The 27,549-nt window shown below is 44.3% G+C and overlaps 1 protein-coding gene and 1 pseudogene across 2 annotated transcripts in view; both read left to right on the plus strand.

Annotated features, from left to right (window-relative positions):
* The window catches only part of BCL2 (BCL2 apoptosis regulator), a 167,330-nt gene that overhangs the window by 8,325 nt on the left and 131,456 nt on the right, over nucleotides 1–27,549 (plus strand). The window lies entirely within an intron of this gene.
* The window catches only part of LOC308509973 (proteasome activator complex subunit 1-like), a 64,484-nt pseudogene continuing 44,068 nt past the window's right edge, over nucleotides 7,134–27,549 (plus strand). The window contains exons 1-2 of the transcript in view: nucleotides 7,134–7,399; nucleotides 8,364–8,514. The product of the transcript in view is annotated as a proteasome activator complex subunit 1-like (transcript). The remainder of the gene's footprint in view (nucleotides 7,400–8,363; nucleotides 8,515–27,549) is intronic.

A 27,549-nucleotide genomic window follows, 5' to 3' on the forward strand; every position in this document is an offset into this window, starting at 1 on the left:
CTTGACTATGGCCCCTGAAAGAAACCCAGGACCCACTGTGTCAAGTGAAGCTTTAATTTTTCAAGGGAGATTTTTACCATTGGGACCAATACCTATTTCCTGTGACAGTTCCACCTACTATATTTCCCTATTTTTAGCTCCCTTTTTAAAAAATATTTTTATGAAGATATAGCTAGCATACAATATTATATTATCTTCAGGTGTACACCATAGTTTTTCAACATTTATATACCTAAAGAAGTGATTATCCTAAATCCAGCAACATCTGACCATGCCACACTATCACAATATATTATTGACTGTTTCCTATGCTGTACTTTACATCCCCGTGACGTAAGTAATGATTTGTATTTCTTAATCCTTTCACCTTGTCCCCCAACCCCCCCATCTATCACCCCAACAAATCTATTACCCGTCTGACTCCATACATAGTTATTACAATATTATTGACTATATTCCTTATGCTCTACCCTACATCCCCATAACTACTTTGTAACAACCAATTTGTACTTCTTAAACCCTTCTCCTTTTTCACTTTCCCTTAATCCCCTTCCCATCTGGCAACCATCAAAATGTTTTCTGTATCTATAAATTTATTTCTGTTTCATTTGTTTGTTTATTTTGTTCTGTAGATTCCAGTTATAAGTGAAATCATATGACATTTGTCTTTCTCTGTCTGACATTCAGCACAGTACCCTCTAGGTCCATCCATATTGCTGCAGATTGCAAGATCTCAGTGTTTTTTTATGGCTGAGTAATATTCCATTGTATATATGCACCACCTCTTCTTTATCCAGTCATCCATTCAGGGACACCCAAGTTGCCTTTGTATCTTGGAAATTGTAAACAATGCTGCAATGAACATATGGATAAACATGCTTCCTTGAAGTAGCATTTTGGGTTTCTTTGGATAAACACCCAGAAGTGGGATTACTAACTAGGTCCTTCTTTGTCTCTTGTTACAGCCTTTGTTTTAAAGTCTATTTTGTCTGGTATGAGTATTGCTACCCCAGCTTTTTCTTTGTTTCCATTTTCATGAAATAACTTTTTTCATCCCTTTACTTTCAGTCTGTGTGTGTCTTTTGATCTGAAGTGAGTCTCTTGTAGGCAGCATATTTGTGGGTCTTATTTTCTTGACCATTCATCCAACCTATATCTTTTGATTGGAGCATTTAATCCATATACATTTAAAGTAATTGCTGATACATATGTAGTTATTGCCATTTTATTCATATATATGTGTGTGTATATATATGTATATATATACACGGGTATATATATATACATATATGTGTGTGTGTGTATACATATATATATATGTGTGTGTATATATATATATATATATATATATATATATATATATACACTTTTTTTTTCCCCATCTTGAAGTCCCTCTTAAGATTCCTTGTAATACTGGTTTGGTGGTGATGAACTCCTTTAGCTTTTTCTGGGAAGCTCTTTATCTGTCTTTCAATTCTAAATTATAGATTTGCTGGGTAGAGTAATCTTAGTTGTAGATCCGTGCTTTTCATTACTTGGAATATTTCGTGCCAACGCCTTCTGGCCTGCAAAGTTTCTGTTGAGAAATCAGTTGGCAGTCTTATGGGAGCTCCCTTGTAGGGAGCTTGTAGGGAGCTAACTGCTTTTAAGATTCTCTCTTTGTCTTTAACCTTTGGCATTTTAATTATGACGTGTCTTGGTGTGGGCCTGTTTGGGTTCATCTTTCTGGGGACTCTCTGCGCTTCCTGGGCTTGTATGTCTATTTCCTTTGCCAGGTTAAGGAGGCTTTCCATGATTGTTTCTTTAAATAGGTTTTCAATTCCTTGCTCTCTCTCTTCTCCTTCTGGTACTCCTATGACATGAATGTTGTTATGCTTGATTTGCCTCAGAGGTGCTTTAAACTATCCTCATTTTTTTGGATTCTTTTTTCTTTTTGCTGTTCTGTTTGGGTGTTTTTCTGCAACCTTATCTTCTAAATCACTGATTCGATCCTCTGGGTCATCTAATCTAATCTACTGTTGATTCCCTGGAATGTATTCCTTATTTCTCCCTGTAATATATTCATTTCAATTATTGTATTCTTTATTTCTGGCTGATTCTTGTTTATGTTTTCTATCTGCATTTTGATGTTTCCTACCTGTTTATTGAAGTTTTCCCTGAGATCACTGAGCATCCTTATAATCAGTGTTTTGAACTCTGCTTCTGGTAGATTGCTTGTCTCCATTTCATTTAGTTCTTTTTCTGGAATTTTGTTCTCTTTCATTTGGGACATGATTCTTTGTCTCCCCATTTTGGCTGCCTCCCTGTGTTGTTTCTATATATTAGGTAGGGCTGCTACGTCTCTTGGTCTTTGTAGAGTGGCCTTATGTGGTAGATGCCTTGTGGGGCCCAGTGGTGCAGTCTCCCGGGTCACCAGAGCTGGGAGCTCCAGGTGTGTCCCTGTGTGGGTTGTGTGTGCCCTCTTGTTGTAGTTGAGCCTTGGCTGCTGTTTGCACATCAGTGGGAGGGACTGACCCTCAAGCTCATTGGTTGTGAGGACTGGCTGCAACTACAATGGAGGAGCTGTTGCGCAAGGACTGACCTTATAGAGCAGGATTCACTTTAGCAGGGCTCTGGGGCCTGCCCAGTCATCCCTTTGGGTGTTGTCCTTGGAGGTGGCTGGGTGAGGCTCCAGCTCGGTTCAAAGCTGGCCACTGGGTGTGCTAGCCCCAGGGCCACCAGGGAGGGGACCCGCTGTAGGCCAAGTTCAGCCACAGTCTGTGTCCTGCCCGGAACCACCTGGCATGAGCCACAAACAATCCACAGATGGCTGCTGCCCACGCTCTGCTTGGAGGTGCCTTCAGAGGCCAAGCTGTGAACCAAGGCCAGCTCTCCCTAGTGCTGGGCTTAGGGCTGTTCAACCAGGGATACAGGACATGCTGAAGACAGATGCTGCTTGTTTGGGTTTTGTGAACTTTTGAGAGACTTTAGGAAAATCTGCAGCATGAGCCAAGGCAGGCGGTTTATATGAAAAAGCCACTGGAAGCAGCTTGGGTGTGCCCAAAAGGTGGGTGGGACGGGGTCTAGAATCTCCAGGGTGGGATGAATGAATGGTGTTAACCAGGTTTATGGAGACTCATAATATGGCGTCTGCCTGCATCTGCACGCTGGGAAGGGGGAAGGGCTCAACAGTGAAACAGTGGCTTCCACCAGCTCCTCCATCTGGGAGAAAGCTGCCCCTCCAACCTCCCGTCCTGAAGCTAGACAACTCTGTCCCCCACCATATGACCCTGCGACCTCTCTACCTGTTGCCTCACTGCTGGAGCTCAGAGTCAGTGATTCCATCAGTGAGTAAGTCGGTGCACAGGCCATTTAAGAGGAACACCTGGGAATGTAGCTGCCCTCCATCCCACTCTGCTGGTTTTCACAACCAGATATTATGGGAACTTCTTTCCCTGGCACTGGAACCCTGGGCTGGGGAGCCTGGGGTGGTGCTGGGACCCCTTGCAGCCAAAATATCCCTCCCGAGTTTTAACTGCTACATGTGGGTGTGGGACCAGCCGGTTCCTTGGCTCTGCCCCTCCTACCAGTCTCACTGGAGGTGGATTCTTCTGTATGTCCATAATTGTAGGGCTTCGATTCAGCTAGAAGTCAGGTGATTCTCCATGATGTTTGTTTTGTAGTTTAGTTGTAATTTTGATGTGGTCGTGAGAGAAGGTAAGCACAGCAGTTACCTACTCTGCCATCTTGACCAGAATTTATTTCTTTTTAACTATCTTTTCTTAAGCTTTGAAAGAGTATGGAGAGATTATCAATTTTAATGCTTGGCACAACAAACAAGGGATCAATGTTGCTGGTTGTGTTTTCTTGGCTTTTCCAACCTTTCTTAATCAATACTAAGGTTTCTTGTGCTTTACAACACAATGAATGTTATATCTATGTATTAACTCTGCTATTGAATTACAGCCAAATATTCTATTCAGCTGCATTAGAATTTTGTAAGAGAGTATGGGACAAATACTTAGTCCTATTCATTCTTTGACTATTTGTGACATGTATTACCTTCTTATAATTAGGATAGGAATAAAATTAATTACAAACTATATCATCACCTGCGGATATTGATTTTTTATCTATTTGAAAAAAAGCAAATTCATAAAGGATGCCAGTTGGCACTATTGAGTTTAAAATTTCAAGACTATCTACTAGCCATTTCTATTACGAATTCCAGCCAGCATCTCTCTCTATTTAACACAGAAAACTTTCAGAGGTGGCTTTGCCCTATTTCATAACAAACTTATGAGTACAATGAGAGATTTGTATTTAACTTGGTAGCTGTTAAAAGGATAGTGAAAGGGTTCTGAGACAGATATGTGGGCTTACTGAGGATTGACAATGAGTAAAGCTGTACAATGGGACACCAGGTAGGAGGTTTGAACCATGGTGTTGGAGTGGGGGATGGGAAAGATGGGACAGATGTGGGAAATGGTCAAACCAAAGTACTGACAACAGACTGTGAGGAATGAAGGTTGGAAAGAAGCAAAGGACTCAAGTTTGAAACCTGGCTGGTTCAAAAAATGATATTGTTCTTAAGAGAGAAAGGAAAGATAAGAACAGTTACTGTTCTGTGGGGTTAATGTGATGAAATTAATTTTGGACGTTTTTAACTTGAGCTTCCAGTAGGATAACCAAGTGGAAATGCCCAGTAGTAGTTGGCCTGAAGGATCTGGAGCTCAAGAGACAAGTTGGGGCTAGACTACAATATGCCTTTTCTCCAAAGCCATGCGATTTCCCATTTTCTTCTTTCATTTCCCAAAGTGGTCCTAACTGCCACTGCTGATTCTGCCATCTTTTATTACTGCTATTCCCACACTGCCTTTCCCCAAAAGTCCTCTGTAGACTTCTGTGGATTGCATTAGGGTGATTAACTTGGAGTTTTACTGTTCAAAGCTTGGCTTCCCACTACCAGCTTGTCTACTTAAAAAAAAAAAAAAAAAATTCAACTTGAGTCAAATTAGTGTTGTTCCAGTATTCTAATAGTATCCTCCATTTGTGGAGGTCTTACAAAATCAAGGTGTTTTCCTTCACTGAGACTTCCTCATTTCACAAAATATTTCTCCTATTAAATTTATCTTGGCACTTAGCATAATCAGTAGTGAAGCACACAATGATTGTTTGTTGATCAATGAAGTCATAAAATGATCATGTTAGAGGTATTTGGGCATCTAAGTCATCCTAACCAGCTAATGTTCTCCCACTACTCTTATTATTATAGTGTGTGTCTTCCAAAAGTCCCATCCCACAGATCCATTAATATTTAATAGAAATGAAAAAAAAAAACACCTATTAACTGTTTTGATTTCATCCTTCATCATTGAATTGAAAAAGTATGTCATTGATCCCTGAAGAGAAATCGTCTAGATTTTGCTTTATGTTAAACATTCAACTTTTATTTGTCCTCAATGTCAATCTTAGACAGCAGCCTGCTTCTTGATTGTCACATTATATTGGTTTATACAAAGAATGCATGTGTACATATCTCTACATATATGTGCGTTGGTGCTCTCAGTCCTTGTGTTTCATGTCTCAAGCCCTGTACAGACTATGAAAGTCTTGACATCTGAGATTATTCATCACTTTATTATTAAAGAAGTGAGGGCTTGTCCAAGGTTCTCACAATGGGAATAATGTGGGTTTTCCCCTCCTATCAGGGTTGTAGCTCAAATATAAAAGAACTACAGCCTGAAAGTCATAGAGATAAATGGTCCTCTAGCTCTTCTCCATGAAAACAAGCAGCCAGTTGAAGGAGGAAGTCATTATAGCTCAGTGTTCCCACAGGTGAAAGAATCCAAGATTTCATTTCTCCAGATACTGACCAATGAGAGGACCACCAAGGGTGTGTGTCATGGAGGAAACCACTGGCCTGGCAGCTTTGAGCTGAGTTCTGTGTTCCGGTTGAAGCGAGCATCACAGCCTTTCTGTGGTTTTAAGAACTGGTGGGATTTGTATTTTGAGACTCCTCGTTCTCTGGCATGAAGCAAACTCCAAGCGTTATTGCGCATCACTTGTCATCTGAGAAAGATGGTGTGATTTGTTTACTTGTAATGAAGCTTGACCATGCTTCTCTAGGGACTTTTTAAAAAGAGGGATGTGTCAGCTTACAGATTTGTCCCCCTGAATGAAACCACAAGCAAATTTTCTTTTCTCTCCATCCTCCCTTCCTCCCTCTCATTTCTTCAGTGACCATCTGTGCCTTATGTTCCCACTGCCAGACCCTCTTCAAGTGGCTTATCTATGAGTGAATTCAGAAACTTCAAATTATAAAGGACACCCAGATAATTGGCCTGTTTTCCAAGGTATCTGTCCCCCTGTGCTGCTGCCAGATTCCTTCTTAATGAATACATCCAGTGACAGTGGGGTTCTTGAGCCCTTCCGTGTCCGTGAGAAAATGAGCTTCCCTGCTTTGTAACAGCTTGCGGCTCAGGGGAAAAAAAAATGACAGCCATTGCACAAGTTTCCTTTGAATGTAGTTTTCTTTCCCATAAATGATACTTTGAGAATACACTTAAGGGGTTATTAGTTTTCTATTTCATGCTTGGCCTGTGTGTGGGAATAACACAAGCTGTCACTGCAAATCAGTAGCTCAACAGGCTTTGTCTGGTGGATGTGAGCATTTAATATTTGGCTCAATTAAAAATTAACCGATGGAAGTACATGTCAAATGGAATTTGAAAATACCTTTTGGAAGGAATAGTGAAAGGGCATGACCAATGAGTAAATTAGTGGTTTGAAAATGTGGCGATTTTGGGGAAGTTGAATATGAGTTGAGACGCTTGACTCTCCCCCTTCAAACTTCTCTACCTGTTTGGCTTGGTATTAAAAAGGATGTCCTCATTTTATTACTACGAACCCACTTGCATCTCTGTTTTCTAGAGAATAATTGTGTGTGTGTGTGTGTCTGTATGTGTGTGTGTGTGTGGTGTATGTGTGTGCTGGATCACATGGTTAAAGCAGACAGAATAGATCAGTTATTCATTTATCCCACACATTTTTTTTTAATTGAGCACATGTTGTGGCCCTGGGGAAATGGGAAGTGGGAGCCGGATGGATGTGGCTTCCAGCCTGGGAGGTGGGGATCATTAAACAGCAGTGCCATGAGCAAGGATAGAGGTGGGAGAGAAGAATTACCAACAGTAGGGGCATTTAGAGTGGAGGAAGTCTTCCCAGGAGAGGGGCTGAAGCCTGCAGGAGGAGCCGGCATTAACCTAGAGGAGTGGGAAGGGGGAGCAGAGCCTGGCCCGCAGAGAGAATGTGGAGAACAAAGGCCAGACGCCAGAGAGCACGTGACGAGCTGCAGGAACGGAGGGGTCCAGTCTGGCCTGAGTGAGGACAGTCAGATCAGAAAGGTGGTGCTGGAGGTGTACCGTCACGGAGAGCCTTGTTTCAGAAAGGTCATTCTGCCTCCACTTTATTCAGTTAATGAGCCAGGGGAGAAATGAGTGACAGATAGAGGCGGACTCAGTGAACGAGCAAGACCCTGTGTGCCTGAGCTGGAGGATGGTAGTGGGAACAGCAAGAAATTGATAACTATGGGCAATGACTGGACATGGAATGGAGAGACTTTTAGAAAGACGAAGTGGTTGGGTGAAAGTTGCAAAACACTGCTCATTTCTTCTTCAGTTACAGTGGTCTTTCCCTAGAATCCTTTTGAAAAGAATATGGTCATTGTTGTGCTTATATATGAGTATTTTTTTGTTTTTCCTTATTTCCCATTCTCTTAAATTACATTGCCTGGTGGGGAAACTTAATTTTGTTAGAATTCACATTGTAATACATTTTCATTAGTAACCAGTTAATAAAAGTGTGTTTGAAGAATGAATTCAATTATGAAAAACAGTTTTCATAGAATTTTCCTCCGGGTGGAAAAATTACAACAGTTTTGTCTTGCCCTCATGGAGGATTTTTCAAGTTTCCAAAGGAATTTTGTATCTGCTGGCCCATTTGATCTTCAGGACAACCCTAGGCAAGGCAGGTATTATATTTCTACTTCTCTCTGCCCTCCTCTCCCCACACCCTTACTGTTATTTGTGTATTCCTACGTGAAGACGAAACTGCCTAACAAAGGTACGGGAGAGCCAGCAAGTCAAGAAATGCTGGTATTCATTCCCAGACTCCAGTCCACTTGCTATTATCTCAGGGTATGTTTTCACAAGGACACTGGATTCCTCAATAGAAACTGAACCAAGTATATCTAATTTTGAAAAATAGTATCCTCTATTGCTTTCTATCTAAAAAAAAATTCAGGGAAATTAAAATGTAGTCTTTTGTTTCGGGTTATTTTCCCTCCTTTGATTTAGCTTTTGAAGTGTGTTTCATGTTTACAGCAGAGAGGCGTCCATCCACCTGTTGGCCATCTCGTGCTCACGTATTTGCTCAAGACCCACAGGGTGTGCTTGTGAGGTGGGCGGTGGCCTGGACCCTGGACCAGCTCCTCGGGACAGCAGTGTGATGGACGAGAGTTCTCTCAAACTCCATGTGAGGGTTGTGGAAAACAGCCCCGCTTTAATGGGACAGGTGGAATTGCATAAACATAGACCATTGTTTTTGATGGCTCGTATCTAACTAGCTCAACCCGTGCTAGTTAGATGTACTTGCAAAATTGGGCTCTTCTCTTTAGGTAACCAACATAAATTTGGCGAATGAAGTGATTATGGAATTTTTTAAAAGGTGGGGTTTTTACCAGTAGGATTTCCACAGCGCCTAAAGGGCATGTGGCTATGTTAGTTCAACTTCTCATTCATTCCACAAACATCTGTAAGAGCGTTGGAGCTGGAACAGAAAACATGATAGCCAGGGACTATCTGTATACCTCTCAGGAATCTTAACATTGTGGGGAAGTCAGAACAGTAAACAGGCAAATAATTAACAATATACTGGAAGGACTACAATGTAACAAATACAGGAGCAATTGATACAGGAGTGCTGATGGGCAGTATTAACTTAAGCTGGTCTTTGAAGTTCTAGTCTTATTGCAATTTACAGAGGAGGTTGAATGGCTTTTTTAAGTGAATAGCTAAAAACAGTATTCTATCTTACAATTTATATAAATATAAACATAGATATATGCATTACAGCCTGTACATCAGTTTAAAATGGGTTACCATGCACAGTGTTGAATTAAAGACTTCTACTATTTGGGGCTGAAATGTATGGAGTACTTTTCCCTGACCCCTCCTGACCCTTACATTTTCCCCATTTCCATTTAACACAATATTGGTCAATGGCCTCAGTCACTGAAAGTCAGGGGGAAGGAAGGGAAGGAAACTAGCATTTATTGAACCCCAATACGTGCCAGACTCTGGGTGTAACATTTTTATGGATAGGAGATTACTTAACCCCAATAACCTCTCCCCAGGGTAGGAAGTGGAATTATAGACGAGGAAGCAGAGGTTCTGCAAAGTCGAGTAACTTGGCCTAGTGAGAGGCAAACCCAGATCCTTTTTTAGGCAACCTGAGTGGTAGTTGAGAGTGGTAGTTGATGTCCTCTGAAACTTGAAGAAATTTTTAAAAATATAAAACAGAAGCCTATTGAAAATAACAATTTGATGCATGTGTTTTTTGTTTCTTTTCTGTCTCTTTAGGAAGCTAAGCCCTCTTTATTTTAGTAACCAGGAGGTGAAATCTTTCACAGCATGGATTTTTTAAAAGTTATTCCATAGTTTAAAAGAAGAGGGCAAGAGACATTTTGTTTCTGTCTCTCTCCTCCTTGGCTCCATAGTCTGCATAAATAGCCTTTGAAAAATAAGTAGTAATCATTGCTTCATACTGAGACCAGACACCTGATTCAGGAGCTGTCCCTGTGTGTGTGTGTGTGTGTGTGTGTTGGAATAACAAATTCACAGTGTTCTGGTTCACGAGAAATGACCTCACTGTCCAATTGTAACCTGCCTAATGCCTTAATCAAAAGGTGGGAAAGTCTGCGGTTTTACGGCGGGTGTGATCCTTAGCCCTTTGCTGTTCTTATTTTAGGCATGACCTTAGTGTTGTTGTTTTTTCAGACTCCAGAAGTGGAATGACATGTTACTCAAGTTTACAAGATGAGGATGTATCTGTTTTTACATTTAGCTGTAAATTTTATTCTACTCATAAACAAACCACCTTTAGCAACCAGAGTGTATCAAGAGAGAGTTATTTCCATCCCCTCGGTTTAATTTGGATAGTTTGGCCTAGAACAGCACAGTGTTTCCATAATAACATTTGAACAGGATGCTGCTATGTTGATTTGCAGGGCTCGGGAGTTTCACCATGGGCCAGGAAACGACTTTCTTAAAAGAAACTTAAACATGAAATTCTGACAAGATAGGAAACTCTTACTAGGCTGCTTATTAAACCTCTGTTTTTTTTTTCCTGCTTTCTCATTAACTTATACGTCTCTCTGTGTGATTGAACACACATAGAATGAACATTTAACTGATTTTTAAGTTCATGTGCTGAATAAGAAACTCAAATTCAGAAGGAAAAAAAAACTGTTTTCAGGGCTTTGTTTAATAAAACATACATAAATTAAAAAATTAAATTAAACATTTCTCCCAGGCACAACTTGTTATAACTTTTAGAGTAGAATTTCATGGTATTTCATAAGGAAGCCAAAAAGGAAGGGGAATTATTATTCAGGCAGAGGGACAATAGTAACCTTTCTTTAAGTGAGACAGAGTTCAGCAGCACTAGGCTCCCCAAACCCTGGGATCTGTGTTAGTCGAACTGAACACGCCACCAGCTCAGCTATTTCCTCTCTCTTTTATGGACCAGACTGCTTTAAAAATGTTGGTCCAATACAGCCTAAAATGTCTAATTTATAAGCTGTAACTCAACAGTATAATATTTAAAAGGCTGCTTTATGTATTTTCAGAAATCCTTAAAATCCTAACGACTTCAGATAATTAGGATCTTTGTTCTTTCACGGCTCCGTATGTGACCTCTTAGTTACAGGGATCTCAGGACAGGAGAAGGGGAGGTGTGGTTTCCGTGCCCAGGATGGGCTCCCCAGTTTCCAGTGTGAAGAGCAGAAAGCTCTGCCGTTTCTGTGCCTCAGTTCTCCCTGAGGTTATTCAGAATGTCCACACGGAAGCTCAGGGTACCTGTTCGTCACCAGTATTATCATTTATGATAAAAAGGCTTTTGTGACTGCAAATTCCATGAACACCTTCGAGACCTCTTTTTAGCAATTATGATGATGCGGACACAACTTGGCACTAGGAAGGCATTTTAACCCCTGCTATGCAGTAGGATGTCACAAAGTTCATGCTAAAAGTTGCACCCATTACTCATAAGAGCTAACCCATCATTCTTAACAGGTTTGCTTTTTAAAAAAGGTTTTTCTATATCCATCTGTCTGTCTGTCTGTCTGTCTGTCTCTCTATCATCTATCTATCTCTATAAAACATAAAATACCATTTAACCATCGGTAAGTGCCCAGTTCAGTGCCATTAGGCATCTTCACAGAGTTGTGCAGCCATCACCACCATCTATCTATATCCAGAATTGTGTCATCATCCCAAACTAAAACTCTGTACCCGTTAAAACAGTAAGTCCCCATTCCCTCCTCCCCCCAGCCCCTGGTAACCACTATTTTACTTTCTGCATCTATGAATTGCACTTCGCTAGGTGCCTCCTACAAGCGGAATCATACGTGATTTGTCCTTTTCTGTCTGACGTATTCCACTTGCCCTAATGGCCTCAGGGTTCATCCATGTTGCAGCATGTATCAGAATTTCATTTCCTTTCAAGCTGAATAATTTTCCACCCGTTTTTTTTTTTTTAATTTAAATATAGTTTCTCACAAGGTCAGTTATCATGTTTTTACCAGCCAATGGAAATTTGTACTGAGTTGGTAGTAGAGGCCTGCAAAATATAAGATCAATTATTTTGAGAGTCTGCTTGTAAGGAAGAAGATAAACATGCTATTAAAACCAGCCCGACTCATCCCTTAAGGAAACAGTCACAATAGAGTGTGACCAGGCTAGGATGCTGGGCAAAAACAAAAACAAAACAGCCCAGGAGCTGAGAAGCACCGTCTTCGGAGGCTGCTCTGTGTGTGGCAGACAGCAGTGCAGCTCCCAGCGGCCCTGGAGGTCATCCCTGGGGGGTAGCACGGCGTCTGCCTTAGTCCTGACCATGCTGAGTCATCAAAACCGGGTTCCTGTCCATTGGGAGAGCTGAAGAATTCAGGGAGAGTGGGTCATCAGGTTCAGAACTATCTCCATTCCAAACAATTCACATTTTTAAAAAGTTTCTGCTTCCGTCACCTGCAAACTCCACTCGTGTGAAACGATTCATTCCAGAAGGTGGTGAAAGAGGGGAAGCAGAGCAATTGTCATATTAAAAATTAATAATAAAATAATAAAAACAAAATAGGCTAAGAGAAGGTAAGGGACATCAACTAACCTGTTACCTTTCTCCTCCTACCTCACTTCTTTAGAGTAGAGAATTAATAGGAACTTGATGCACGTGGATCTGGATATTGTTATTTCTGGGGGAGTTTTCGCTGTATTGCTCGATCTAAACTCTCTGCGTTGTGGCATTGTTCGCATATTTAGAATAGCCGGCCTACTCAGCTGCATGACGCGTAGGAGCTGCCTCACACTGCCGTAACTCTGAGCGTCTGCCTCGTGACTCCAGTTTGAAACCTGTGCACCAGAAAATGTGCTCAGTGGTTCATTCAACATTCTCTGTGCCTGCAAGTTTCCTGGATGTGTTCTCTGGCCTGGTGGAGGGCAGTCTCCTGGGGAAATAGAGTCAGAAGTATGGCAGTCCAGTGAGTTTTTCCTGAGAAAGTGAAGGATGGCTTCTCAGAGGAGGTGCCATTTGGCCTGGGCCTTGAAGGATAAGTAAGAGCTTGCCCTGTGGAGAATGGGGCAGGGTACCATGTGCAAGTCAATGGTGTAATGGAAGGGTCTGACAAGCATGGTCCAAAGGTTGGTGTGACCAGAATATAGGGATTAGGGGATGGAATGGAAGGGGCTGAAGCTGGGGGAGAGTCGAGGCTGACTCACCAGCACCCTGATTTCATCTTTCATGCAGGAGAGAGCCAGTTGACGGTTTCTAGCAGGGTAGTGACTTTTGGTAGTGGTGGAGGGGCAGCAGGAGGCCAGATGGGTCAGGTGTCCATCTTGGGATGGGGCTGAGCAGCTGCGCCTGGTCCCCTGACCGATCTCCCCACTGGGGTGGCACGACTGGGAAAAACATTTCAAAGGTAGAATCAGCTAGGTTGGTTCATGGGCGTTGAGGAACATGGACGTGATTGGATTGTCACTGGATCCTCAGTGATTAGCTCAAGGCAGGCACATAGTAGGTGTATTGACTGACTGATCGGATACACAGACAGTCATTTGGCTATACATTTGCATGAGTATAGCCGGGGTGTCCCTGGCTATGTGGACATTTCCAGTAGTAGTGGCAGCGTTAAAGGGACCCCACCCCCCACCCCCACCCCGCCTATACTCATGATAAAGCAGATGCTCTCAGCGTGTACTCTCCATACCAGACACTTTCTAAACGTTCTGTCTACGTTAATACATTGACTTCTGTAACAGCCCGGACAGGTTGGTATGCTTTTATCTTGTCCTGCACATGACGCTTGGAGAGGTGACTGATAACAGCTGCTTCCATGGCTGAGTTGGGATTTGAACTCAGGAGTCCGTGGATTTCCTGGTGCTCTCAATCCCGGTACCCTGTCACCTCTGTTCTTCTGGCATTTCCAGAAAGCCGCTTCTGTCCAGGCCCCAGAAGGGATGACTTGGGGCAAACATCACCAGCAGCAGGAAGCAGAAAAGCCTGTTTGGGAAACCATTTATCTCCCGTAGACGTACCATCCTCGATGACCTTTCGTAGAAAAAGCAATGATGATAACAACAGCACTGCAATCTTTACCCTGGCATACGCAACCTGTTTTGTAATGAAAATGGAATTTCTCTGGGAAATAGTCCTAGAAAGAGAGAGGCAGCGGAGATAAAATAACAAAACGAAAACTAGTATCTGTGTTTTGCTTCCATACTTACCTTCTCCGTTGTATCGTTTACTGTGTGCACTTGCCATCTGTAGGTTGGCTCCCTGGGTCCCAAAGGAAGAGAGAGGAACGTGTGTACCTAGAGGCAGTTGCCCCTTACTTTGAGTTTGCCCTCACCATACCTGGCTAGAAGAAGGGGGTCCCTGGGGGTAAACACTGCCTTAGGGATGCAGGCCTGTGGCTTTCTGGAATGAAGGTTGGTGAGTTTCGTTTCCCAGGTGGCCCACGGGCCGGAATCCGAGCTCCACGGCGTTCAGGTGTGTGTGCAGTCATGGATCATTACAACCCCAACCGAAGCTGTGTTTTCATGCCATAGGTCAGCGTTGTATAAAATAAACTCTTGTCATAACAAAGGATGCAGCCGCCAGATTACATCTCTGAGTTCCTTCCCGCGTTTACCCCAGAGGACACTGCTTTTCATGTCAGTGTGGGGAAGGGAGTCCATTTTTATGCTGATTCTAATTGGGGGTCTGTCTTGCTCTCCCACCCTTGTAAATGGTGATAAATGGTGGCCACAGCAGCATGGAAAACGAGTGTGGCCTGGAAACCCAGCCAAGCTCTCTTGGCTCCAACTTTATGCAAATTTGCTGAACAGCATGCAAATGATTTCTCAGTCGTATAGGACCCGGGGACAAGTGCTCATCTGTTTTCAGCAGTCTCCCCGGGCTCTTAGGAGCAGCCACTGTAGAGGACACGTCTGCAGTGAGGCAGGTTAAAGACGGTTTGAGGAGGATGGTCACTCCGTCTGTAGACACCATGCCTGGAATTCCAGCAAGAAAAGTCAGCACAGACTGATGGTTTTTTAAGTCCTTTATTCCTCCTCTTATCCCAAAGATGTTCCATGGTCACAGGCTCTATCCAAACACTTGTGCGTCCTACACATTGGTTGGGTATTTACTCACTATAAGGCACCGTGGTTGGCATCGATTAAAGACTTACCTGTACCTTCAAAGTATGGAACCATATGCCGTGTCTAAACTCTCTTGCACTGTCCTGCATAGTAGCCGCTAGCCACATGGGGTACCGGGCGTGTGAAATATGGCTAGTCCAAATGGAGAGGGGATTTTAATGACTTAGTATGGAAAGATGAATGCAAAATATTTCATTAGTAATTTTTGTTAATTGCATGTGGAAATGATGATTATTTTGGATATATTGGCTTACATTAAAATAAATGTGGCCATGGGAAAATTTAAAATTACATATGTGGCTGACATTCCATTTCTATTGGCCAGCACTGGTCTAGACTGCTAACCATTTATTGTACAGTGCGGTCACCTTTGTGTCTCCATATTTGGATATTATTATATAGGAGGGTAGGAAGGCCTTTCCTTGTTTTGCCCAGATGGGGTACAGTTTAGGCAATTTTGTGGCACCTTGTGTAACTCTTTACAAAGTGCGTTCACATCCAGGTTTTTGTTGATTCCACTGTTGGTCTACAGAGGTAGGGAAGGAGATCTGGCCATGCATTCACAGGTAAGTATGTTAAAGTATAAGAAGGGGGTTTGCACACCTGATCTGAGAGAGCTGGGAGTAGCACTTCAGACTTTTGACTTCCAGTTCCTTGCTTGTTAGAGATACACTACTAAATACCCATGGAAATATTTACTTGTGTTTCTATACCAAAGCTAATAGAACAATCCTATTTCGAAGTTAACGTTTATGTGTGTTTATGTATTAAGTGGACACAAGCTTGTCCTACGGCTTGCTAATATGACACGTTAGTCACAGGTTATAGCTGATATTCAATGGAAAAGGGTTGACTCATGCTGAAGTTTTAGACCATCAGGTCAAGGCAGGATTTGGGTGGTAGGCATGTTGTCATGACAGGAGGCAGCTTCTTCTGTTGGGAGCCAGCTATTGTCATGTCAAGTTTCAGGCAACCTGTACCAAGATCAGGGGATCTCACCTGTCAGAGAGGCCTGAGATTGAGGTCGGTCACTCATGGGATGGAAGAATGAGGCATGTACCCTGAACCAAAGAGGCAAGGGGTCCAAAGAGGCAAGGGGTCAGATCCAGGAAGTCACCGCTGCGTTATTTTCCTCCCAACAGTTCTGACACTAGAGGTGTTGTACCAACAAACAATTCTCCAAATCTCTGGACATCACATGGGTGTCCTGTAATTTAATTCACCTTTGACACTACCTGAGGTTAGCCTCAGATCCCACAGGTGAAGGGCTCAGTTCCTCAGGACTGCCCCCACTTTATAGACACCAGTCAAAAGTTTGGACCACTCATACTTCTGACTGACTGGCTGTAAATCTGAGGGTCCCATACCCCCTCTTCATATTTGATAACTTGTTAGAATGGTTCACAGGACACGAGAAAACACTTTGCTTACTATGGCTGGTTTGTTATAAAGGAGACAACTCAGGGAACGTCCAAATGGAAGCGGTGGATAGGGCAAGGGATGGAGACAGGGGTGTGAAGCTTCCATGTCCCCTCAGGGCTCCTCACCCTCCCAGCACCTGGATCTGTTCACCCACCGGGGAACTCTCCGAACCCCATAGTTTAGGGGTTTTAATGGAGGTTTCATTAGGTAGGCACAATTGATTAAATCATTAGCCAATGGTGATTAACTCAATCTTCAGCTCCTCTCCTCTCCCTGAAGGTTGCAGGATAGGGCTGAAAGTTCTAACCCTTCAGTCATGCCTTGGTCTTTCTGGTGGCCAGCCCCCATCCTGAATCTACCCAGCCACCCAGCCACCAGGCATCTCATTAGCATGCAAAAGACACTCATCTTTCTGAAGAGTCCAAGGGTTTCAGAAGCTCTTGTGCCAGTAATGGGGGACTAAGACCAAATATTACAACAAAAAAGGCTCCTATGATGAGGTTTCAGGAGCTCTGAGTCTGGAACCAGAGAGGAAATACACATATTTACTATGTCGCACTATCACACACCCAATGGGGACAAAGCATGGGGAACTACTCTTCTAGGGAAGAAAGAGAGCAGGTGTCCAGGTCAAGGATAGGAGGCGGGTGTGCTGGGAGAGATCAGCCAAGTAGTGAGGGCATTTAGGGCCAAGGGCCTGGGTTGCATGTTCCTGATCCTCCCGGAACTGTGCTGTTTGGGGCATGTCGTGCACTGTTCTGAGCTTCAGTTTCTTCATCTGCAAATGAGGGAGTTGGGGTAGTGGGTTTCTCATGAAATTTTTGTGATTCTATGAGTTTTGAAGGCCAGAGAGTCAGCAAGAATAGCATTAGGCTATCAGGGACAGCGCAGGGGTTTGGTTCTCACTACCGTTCTTTCTTCTAATGTACTGGGAGGCACTGAAATCCATGGTGAAGATGCTCATTGGCCTGGACCATGCAGTTGGTCCTGAGTGAGACAGGGCTTAGGTTTAGGATTCTTACAGCTGAGCCAATATACTCGTATTGTAATGTAATACCTAAACACATTTATACGGATTTGTCTTTCTTGGCGCTCCCTATCCCTATACTTTTGGTGAGGTATAATTATTTCTGATTTTATATCTTGAGAGTCTAGTATTACACAGGTAGCAGTTCCCCTATGTTGATCATGTGCTTTCGTAAATGACTGCCTGTTCTCTGTCTATAACTGTGCTCTCTGCCTTATATATCCTATAAGTTAAAAAGCTTCAGGGCCGCAGATGAGTGACATGAAATCTTAACTGCTTTTTGTCTTTTTAGAGATATATTTTAATTGCTTTTAGGAGGTGTGGGGAGACAGAAGCCCCTGGATCTTGAGATAGCTTTGCATTTTGTAGAGAAGCACCAGGCGCATGTTCCCCACTTCGGGTTCCAGCCACCTCTTCAGCCTCATTACACTTTGCATAGCACGGAGGAGCCTGGCAGCCTTTCTGTTGGAATGAAAAGCTTGGCAGAGCTGCCCTAAACGACAGCACCACAGAACACTGTGGCAGAAGGTTTGGTCTACATACCAAGGCAGCCGGAGTATTAATTGCATTCCCTGTGATCACAAAAAAAGGGCGCCAAATTATTTTCTTCGTGTTTTAAGAATGACAGCCTTTTGCTCTGCCAGCTCTAAGCATAGTGATGTCACGTGGAAAGGAGATGTTAGACTTGAGGAGGAAAAAATGTAGAAGTGAAGATCTCTGGTAGGCAGCTGGGTCTTTAGAAAGATCTAAAGATGCACCGTTTCCTAATTGGTACCAGTAGAAGACCAGGAGCAGGGCAAGGAAGTGTTTGCATAAACTGACATTTTCCGTTAAATCTTACTTTACGTATTGAAATTGGACTTTTCAAGTTACCACCTACAATTTGATCCCGTTTTCCTTTGTGTTTATGGGTGAACTGGAGAAAAAGTGGTCCTGGTGATTTCTATATGTACTTCTCCTCTCCCAGGCCCTGAACTAACACCCACTCGTGAATATGGCACATTTCCAGGGTCTTTCAGACACGCCATGCTGTCCCATCCCACGGTGCATGCCGTCCCACCCTGCTCGCGGTCCCATGCTGCGGCTCTTTTGAGCCAGTTGTTCCCTCTCCAGGAATCACCCCCCTTCACAACCCACACTCACACACACACCCCACACCCGCACGTGCACATGGTCTTCCTGGTGACTCTCATCTGTGAACCTGGGGAGGGTATTTTGCCAACTGTTGGCTGAGAGGCCAACTAGGCTGGGAGGAGAGTGCATGCAGCACGTGTCAGCCTGTGCACTGGGGATTTTCCTAGGCTGCACATTGTTATTCGGTGCAGCACCCCACCCTCCCTTCACAACCCCCAAAAAAGAGAAGTACGAGCGTGGCTCGTGTTCAGGGTTTGACTATACTTTTGGTTTAAAATGTGCAGTGGGTCAGAGAGCATTTCATTCTGGGCAGTGCCATCCGGACAATATATTGATTTCATGTGATGAAACCTCATCTCCCCATTCCTTCCTGGTGCTGTCTTGCGAGGGTGGCGAGGGGGGCTTAGCCCTGCGGGGTGATGGGGGTGCGTCCCACAAGGTGCTGGGTCCTCCCAGGGCACGTGTCGCATATTCACAGGCGGCTTCGAGCCCAGCGCGACTCTCCTGAGCTGCCCCTGTCAGATCACACTTCCCACCACCTGAGGATCCAGAAGCCATCAGGTCATGATCCGAGAGACATCACCGACATGACTTGTCACCTGCCACAGAAGGCAGATGCCTCAATCATGAAAATCTTCTGTCTTCGGGCCTGTTGGCTCACTGCATGCATTAGAGGACTCGCTTTTCTTTCCCAGTGCATGGAGTGGGGAGTGCTTCACTCATGCTGTGGAACCTTCTGCAGCAGAAACCTTTTCTGACAGTCCGTTTCCCCACCTCCACATACACCTGTGGCACCCACAGAATCGAGGAGAACTCTAGGCCATTCCTCAGTGTCGTATCTCACGGCTGAAGAACCATTCATGCAAAGCATTGGTGTCATCGCCTTCTGTCAAAGACCACTTCGTTTGCTGCCCATTTGCAGAGCACCCGCCTGCTGCCCCGCAGTCACCCTTCTCTTGTGTGCAAAACCCACTTTTTAGTATCAGAATGCAGCTCCCATCATAGAACTGTGTATGTGAGTGCAACACCTAAAATCTGCATTGGTTATTACGGCTATTGCACAATTCAGAAGGAAAGCCTTTCTAAAGTTTTGTACTTTTTTTTATTGTTCGCCTTAGTCTATTAGATTGCCGTTCTTTCATATCTAGGATGACCCTGAAAGTTATTGTCCAAGCTGGGACGCTTGGGACAATGGAAAGAGGTGTTAGTAATTATGACACGGGGCCATCAGGGTAAATTGGGATGGTCCCAAACAAACTGGTACCTACAGTAGTAATCCTGAACATATCCATCTTTGTAAGGATTGGGCATGACGATGAGGAGGAGGAGGAGGATTTGGCTTTGTGCTGAGTCCTTCCCGCATTTTTGTAAAAATCAAATGAGCTGTTTTGTAGGTGTCTGTGCCATGGAAAGCCATCCTGCAAGCATATGCACTAGATGCCCTCTGGTTGATCTGGCAAGCCTGTACTTAGTCTCAGCTGGACTCTGCATTTCCATCCTCGTGATGCAGCCACATCGCGCGCCCCATGGCATTGCTCTTCCCTGAGCTCTGCACGGCCTTTACGTGGCTTCCAGCCTTCTCGGACTCTAACTGAACTTCCTTCCTGTGGGATTCGTCTCTTTTAGAAATTCGTGTCTTTCTTTAGGAGTCCAAGAATGGAAGCAGAGACGTTAGCTAGATTCTGTGTCTCACCATTTCAGGGAGATTGTCTTCTCTCTTTCCTGCATGATAAAGGTATGCATCTAAAAAAATCCTTTCAGCATTTTAAAAACATTTTATTGAGGAAAAAAATACCTATGAGTACCCCAGGGCCTTGTTTGATATTCTGACAAAGGGGTTTCAAATGAACTAAGTCACTGAGAGGTCTTTTGCTCACCTTTGTGTGGTGGAATGTGCTGACAGGTTGGGACAGGCCTCCTTGGTTTAAACGGCAAACTCCAAGAGGGTGTGAGCTCTACTTAACTTCCTGTGGACAATGCCCAGTGCAGGGCCCTGGACCCGCTCCCACTCGATGAGTATGGGTTCCAGGGCAAATGATGATCTGGGGAAGAGTGTTGAGCCATAGGTGACAGTCACTGTCCAACTAGGTCATGTTCCCATCAACACGGCCTTGGGAATCTTTGATAAGAAGAGTGATGACTTTTTGAAAAATGTAGAATATATTTTTTTTAATGACCATGAACTTCCATCTCCCCAGTCAAGATAATAATACATTTTGGGAACAATTTAGATATTCTTTCAACAAACAAAGAAGAATGAAAACCAAGCATAAGGGCCTCAAGAATTTGATATTGGCAGAAAATCAGCTTCATCTTACTGAGTAACTTTTGAAAACCTTATCTATTTTTTGCTTTTTTTTTTTTTTTTTTTGCACTTTTCAATCTGCAGCTAAATGAGGCCACAGGAAAAGGATAGCATACCTTCAAAGAGACAGTTGGGTCGGCTGCGTTCGTACTCTCCGTGGAAAACAGCTGTGGGTGCCAAGGGTAGAGGTCAGGCTTTTGTTCCACGCAAAGGTGGGAAGGCTCTGTCTTGAGACGTGTCAGTCTTCTGTGGAGGAGTTCACAGATGTGGAGCTGCTTTATCAACATCTTTGAGGCGTTTGAAATGTGTTGATAGAGAACTGGGAAAGAGAGATGGGCGGGATGAGGGTGGGAGTAGGAAAGAAACATTCATCCTACACGGTGCTCATATCTTCTCTTGTTTTTGTGTCTGTGGTGACTACAGATTAACTGAACTAGGTTATCCGTTTCCATTGCCTTCTACCAAATAGAAGGACTTATATAAGCTCTTCGTTGTTTTTTCCCCTGCTGCGTGAAGCATGCATGAAGTGAAAGGAGAGCTGTCCAAAGCGATGGGTTCTATTTCCCTCCTTCCATCCGGCTCTCTCTCTAGTGGAGTTCCCACAGTGGGGTTTAGCTTGAGCTGTGTCGAAAAGGGATTATTACTGCTATTGCCCTTATTCTGAGTCAAGTGTTTTCTTTATCTCAAGTTAAAAAACCAGCTTCAGGAATTCCCTTCTGCTTCAAAAAATGTGTTCTGAGGGCATATGTTGAGTAAATGCTTTGGAAGCTCCTTTAATACAGTTTCTCTCTTTGTTGCTCTTGCTCTCTGTCTCTCTGTCTCTCTGTCTCTCTGTCTCTCTGACTCTTTTTTGAGTGTCTCTCCATCCTCACAGCTTCCCTGTCACCTATACTCAGCTGATTCTCAAATGGGTATTTCTGCAAACTGCAGTTCCGCGCCTGTACTATTTCCTGGTGAACCTTTCCACCTGGATTTCCTGTTGGCAGCTCAAATTGGACGTATCATCAAAACATTAAGCTCAGGGCTACACTCATCATCATCCCTCCCAAACCTTTCTTGGACTCAACAATTTCTCTTCATGTCACCACCATCCCCTGATTACTAGGTGCAGAACTCAGATGCGCTTCTGCTGTTTCTGCTCCCTCCCTCTGCAGGGAGTCCGGAGGTCCTGTCGTCCTGGATTCCTCCCTAATCTGGCTGCCACCACCCTTACTAACTCTTGCCTAGGTGATCCCATTAACCTGCTGGGTTTCTCCTCACTCCAGTGTACCTAATACTTTGTAACAGATTTGATTAAAATTCTTCCCTGGTTAAGGGGGAAAAAAAGGGCTTATCCTCTCCTACAAAATAAAGGAGACTGCCGCTCAAGTTCCTCTCTGGTGATGTGAATTTTTAGCATTCAGCTAGCAAGATTTGCCATTCCTTAAACCCATCCTGTCTTCTCTACCTTGGGGATCTTTTTCCTGCTAGTTTTACATCCCAGAGTACTCTGCTTCCATCCAAGTTTTACAAAATGCTTCATCCCTTGAGGTTGAGACCTCCTACTGGATGAAGGTGGCCCTGTTTGGAGTGACCCCGCTGACCTCTAAATCTCTACCACCCTTCCAACCTTCCTTGTACCTCCCTTCCAAGCTGGGTGACATGCTCTCTGGTATTGCTCTAATGTGCAAATGTTTGCTATCCTTTTCATTCTTCCTCCTAAGTTACAAATGTGTTGAAACCCAGAGCTGTGTGTCCTTTGCTGTTGTACCTCCACCACCCTGCCTGAAAATGGTCTGGCACTAGTAAGTTCTCGGTGAATGAATGAATGAATGAATGAAGTACAGTGACTTTGCCATCTCTCACTTTGACTTGGTCACTTCTCTCCTAGCTTCATTCATTCATTCATTCATTCATTCATTCATGCATTCAACAATTACATATTGCTTCCTGCTACAGTGCTAAGCACTAGATACATCACTGAGCAAAATAAAGCTCTTTGTTTGAAGGCATTTACATTGTAGCTTCTTCCCAAACTCTCCATCTTTGCATTCACCCTGCTCAGCTCTTGACAAAACAGGAAGGAGATATTTTTAAATGTTATTAACTTTATATTTTGTTATTCTGTGATTAACCTTTGCAGCCAAGGACATTATTAGGTCTTCTTGGTGCCTTGTAACTTTGAGGATCTGGCTCTTAAAATTGGTTATATATCCCAGGGGCAGTAATGGTGGTGAAAACTCTCTTTCGCCTGCCTGTTACGTTCAGTCATTTTGCAAATTGCTCTGAAATAGTGACAAAAATCTCCTCGATTTCAGTCCTACCTACAGCACTGACACTTTTGGTAGGCGGCTGACAGTTGACAGGTGGCCAGTCAGTGCTTTGGTTATTTGCTACATATTATAAAACAAAAACAACAGCCGCTGAATTATATCCTGGCGTCCATAAGAACTGGAAACAACTGTTTTTCAAAGTTTGGTCTGTATGTTATGGACAAGGAAGAACAAACTTTGTTGTATTGATACATGAAAATATGGTAACGTTTAACAGCAAACATTAATGGAGAATTGGGCTAAAATCTTTATTGGATCCGTCGCATTCTGTTTGTGATTTTCAGTGACTGTTGGTGATAGACAGACAAACCCAGAATAACCCAATGGGCCATCTTCATGTAGGACTCTATAGCCACTAGTTCTTTATTATAGCAGCAGTGACACAGTATTTGTGGAAAGACATTGCTTTCAATGCCAAAACCTAACCATTTTGTTTTCAAATTCCTGAAAACTAAAAAAAGAAGTCTTGGTGACATAAATGTTCCAAATTCAAAATATCCAAAAGTGAACTCATCAACTTCCTCCCTGAGCTTACTGTTCCATGTGTGTTCTGTCTGGTTAATGATATCACCACCCATCCAGACAAAACCCAAACCCATTAAATCATTTTCAACTCGGTTTTCTCATCTGTGAGATAGAATATTCAATCCTTTCCAACTCTGGAAATCTGTAGTCCACAGTTCTGTGATTCTTTCTTCACACATATTCCCCACACGTCTACCTGAATCCTACCTCTGACATCTCTCTCACCTAGGTGCCCCCTTTTCTTTAATCTTGTTACTGCTGCCATTCAAGTTCTCATTACTTCTTGACTGTTCTGTAATCTCTCAGCTGATCACCCTGTCATTTTTTGAAGTTTATTTTTGAAATGACATACAGTAAAATTCACTTACTGTGTACAGCTTGCTGAGTTTTGACACATGTATATAGAAACAGAACCACCACCATAATCAGGACACAGAACAATTCCTTTAGCCCTTAAAACATTCTCTCCTGTTGCCCCCTGTGGTCGAACCCACCCCTTGGCAACTGCTGATTCTTCTCCATCCTTGGATTTTCGCCTTTTCCAAATGTCATATCTGTCTCTCGTTGAGCACCTCCTCGGAACCCATCCATTTTCTTGGTCAGCGCCACACTCTATCCATGAAACATCTGTTCTAGACCTTGAGAAATCCTTACTTTCTCTGAGCTTTCATTTCCTTGTTAGTAGGTGACTAGGCAAGACTATACAATTATTAGCCTAAAGAATTCTAATACTTTCTAAGAAGGTTGGTTCCTGAAGAAGTTCTTTTGTCTTGCTAATTTGAACGATTGATGGGGAACCTGAAAAGCAGTAAGTTGCTCTGAGTAAGAAATGGTGCCCTGGAGCCACTGGGGTCCCAGAGAAAGAAGAAAGAGAGGGAGAGGAGAGAACAGCTACCACGGGGAGCAAAAAGTGGGGGGAGAGGTGCCTGCTGAGGAGGTGAGAGTAAGAGGTGCTCTGGAATGTGCCCCCATTTCCTGAGTGCTCTCAGGAACCCTGCATTAGAGACTTGTGTTCCGTCAACTCCCTGAGCTCTATGGGGTTATTTCTGAATGGGTCTTTATATTGTAAAGGGAGTCAGGAGGCCCAGCTCTGCTCAGTGGGGTTATGGTGAAGGTTTCCTGAGGTGGCACTGTGCCTGGCAGACCTTGGGTCCGAAGGAAATGTCGACCCTCTTCCTATGATTCTATGCCATCTCCAACCTCTCCTTTCAAATTCTGCCCCCACCCCCACATTTCCCCAAATCCTAACTCTTTAGCTGTGTGTACAGGGACTTCCTGGGCTGGCACCAAGCTTCCTTCTCATTAATTCTGTCTCCTCTCTGCTTCCTGGTTCCCCCCACCCCAACCTCATGCCCCCCTGGCGTTCAGCTCCACTTTGTTGAATCCTGTCTCCCCTTCGATCAGAATTAACCTCTCCTTTGTCTATATTCTGTTTCTGTTCATATAAAGTACAATACGCTTTATATCATAATTATTCACCTGAGTCTCTGTCACCTCCCTATGACCAGTGTAAATGGTTCTCGATTCATATCCAATAAAATGAAGTTGATTCCTAAAGAACTTCAGCGTCTTTAAGAATAGGGACAGGAGCCGCAGGCAGGCGTTTCCTTTACGTCGTGCTCCCGTTTTTCTATACAGGTAGCGTACCTGCTATGGGGCAGGTTTTACTCTTACAGATTTTCATTCTCTAACAGCTGTCATGCTCTCCGAGCTCCTCAGCTGATCCTTTGAGGACACAGATATCCCCAGACAATACTGGCATCCCTGCCCTGACACAGCCTGGCAGGCCGCTGTTGCGGAAAGTGGGTGGGGAGCCTGATGGCACATGGTTGCTAAATCAAATGAAGTGAGCACTTCCAATATCTTCTTCCAACCCAGGCTGAGAGGCAGAGCCCCCTCCCCCACCCCCGCCCACACACGTTTGCCCTCCTGTAAACTGGCACTACCTTCCCATCACTGTCTCTCCCCGTTCACCGTGAGTCGGTTTGTGAAACCCAAGCTCAGGATTCCGTTCCTGTGTAAGAGCCACAGCACATGGCTGACATATGTTCGGTTTGTGGCCCACACAAGCCTCTAGAACACTTCTCCCATCCAGCACCTCACCAGCAATTACCCATCTTGTATTTGCATAGGTTCCCCTTTCACAATACTGTGGGGAGGGTGCAATCTACAGCTGCCTCCCTGCCCAGATACAGCTCCAATTAAGGCTGGGTGTCTTCCAGGAGACGTCCGGAGGATCGCGAGGGCCCCGCCACCCCTGGGGCTCTGTTCCAGAGGTCAGCCAGAGAGAGAAGGCAGCAAGGACACAGCCCCCACCCGCATGTCTCCTCCCCGCAGCCCACCCCCACGGCAGTGGTCTTCAACAGGGAACAACAGCCCCTTATTCCTTGCTAGGGGAGCAGAGTACACATGGCTCTTGGACGAGTGAGAAGTTCCCCCAATGATCTTTGTTTTTTCTTTTATAAAGAACCCTTCTTCCCGCCGCCTTTCCTCCAGCTGTTGCGTCTGTGTCCTCGGTCCTCGGTCGTGGGTGGTTCTCAGCGGTGAGCAGGCCGTGGTGGACGCTGGGAGGCAGCGAGGTGGGCAACCTGGCTGTGAGGCCTCTTGGGGAAGTTCTGCAGCCCGTTGCCAGCCACACCTTTCCCCCTTTTCCTGGCGTCTACACTCGCTGGAGTGGAGCCGGGCTGGGGCCAGCCCTGAGGCTTTCTGTGACTCTCTGGAGGCTGGGCTGCCTAAGCCAGACTTAGGACTGGGGGAGGACGGCTTTGAGTAAAAGCCCACATTTCTTACCCCCTCATCCGGGAATACACTCAACGCAAATTTTAGTCAAGATGCCCATGTGACTTTTTAAAGGTGCTCCACCTGCTAGGATAGGCAGCGTCCTCTGCTCTGAAAGTTTGTGCTTTTGAGTCATGGATTTGAAGGTGCCATTCTTGGGTTTAAAATTTCAAAATAATGAACTGGTGTAAGGGCCTCTGTTGAGCGTTGGGAGCCCTGAGCATTATTCAGAGGCTGCGTGTGGTATAGGCATGTGTCCTTACGTGGAAGCAGCAGGCCCAGGCCATCCTGACAGAGCCACCCCTGTGAAGAGTCTGGACGCCTCTGGGACAACTCAGGTCCTGGGAACATTTACGTCTGGGGCCCCCAAGTGGGGGAGACCCTGATCAGTGCAACATTTAGGTCCTTGTGTGAGAGCCCTGCAGAATTACTTGTCTGGAGATCCTTTGGCTTCCTGGTTGGGGGGGGGGGGCTGTGGCTGATTGTGGGGCGCCCTCCCTTTCTGGCAGCATCTATACTCTCCCCTCAGCCTGACTTCATTCATCTGCCTCATAGGGCTTCAGAAAACTCCGTGGCCAGAGGGAGCCCCACATGTCTTATTTTAAAATGGAAAAGGGGCATCTTGACCAACCTTTTGGTTGCTATAGACTAAAATGTTTGTGTCTCCCTCCAAATGCGTATGTTAAATTCTGCCCCCCAAAGTGATCATTTGGAGGTGGGGTCTTTGGGGTGACTAGGTCATGAAGGTGGAGTCCTCATAAATGGGATTAGTGTCCTTATAAAAGAGACCCCAGAGCGCTCCCTTGCCTCTCCTGGCACGTGAGGACCCAGAAAATGTGTGGGAACTCAGACATTGAATCTGCTGGCTCCTTGATCTTGGACTTTCCAGACTCCAGAGCTGTGAGAAAGAAATTTTTGTTGTTTATAAGCTACCCAGTCTATGGTATTCTGTTATAGCAGCCCAAACAGACTAAGACCTTGGCTGCACATTGAAATCACCCAGGGAACATTTAAAAGTCCCAATGCCCAGGCCACATCTCAGACCAACTTAATCAGAATGTATGGGGGCTGGAGGATGGGACTCGAGAATCA

This window comes from Rhinolophus hipposideros (assembly GCF_964194185.1).
Source record: "Rhinolophus hipposideros genome assembly, chromosome: 17".
In the NCBI taxonomy this organism is placed as follows: Eukaryota; Metazoa; Chordata; class Mammalia; order Chiroptera; family Rhinolophidae; genus Rhinolophus; species Rhinolophus hipposideros.